Source organism: Cariama cristata, unplaced genomic scaffold (assembly GCF_000690535.1).
Source record: "Cariama cristata isolate BGI_N322 unplaced genomic scaffold, ASM69053v1 scaffold13257, whole genome shotgun sequence".
In the NCBI taxonomy this organism is placed as follows: domain Eukaryota; kingdom Metazoa; phylum Chordata; class Aves; order Cariamiformes; family Cariamidae; genus Cariama; species Cariama cristata.
The window spans coordinates 1-410 of record NW_009626152.1 but is presented as its reverse complement, the minus strand read 5'-3'; positions in this window follow the sequence as shown (position 1 = coordinate 410).

Sequence of the window (410 nt, the reverse complement as noted above, 5' to 3'; positions counted from 1 at the left end):
CCCCGAGCAGCCGGCGGTTTCCTCTGCGAGCGGTGGGCTCAGGGGCTGTCGGAGGGGGGACAAACCGTCACGTTTCCTTCATGCTGCAGGGGTGGCAATGCTATTGGTGATGTGCCCTGAAAATTTGGAGTCCTCCTGGGGTCGGGGGCATGGAAGGAAGAGGGCAGGGCTCCCGTGGAGGATGTGCGTGGGACCTCTGAGATGCTGGGGATAGGCACGGGGTGATGGAGCCCATGAGTTGGTTCCCCACGTTTTGGGGAGGTGTTGGAAAGAGGAGGTGCAGAGATGACGCTGAGTGTGATGGGTCCCTATCCCCTCTTGGGGCTGGAGCCGGTGGCCAACAGGGCCACCCGGTCCTGGGCGAGGGCAGAGCTCAGGCTGTGTGTCCCTCCGTGTCCCTTGGGCCCACG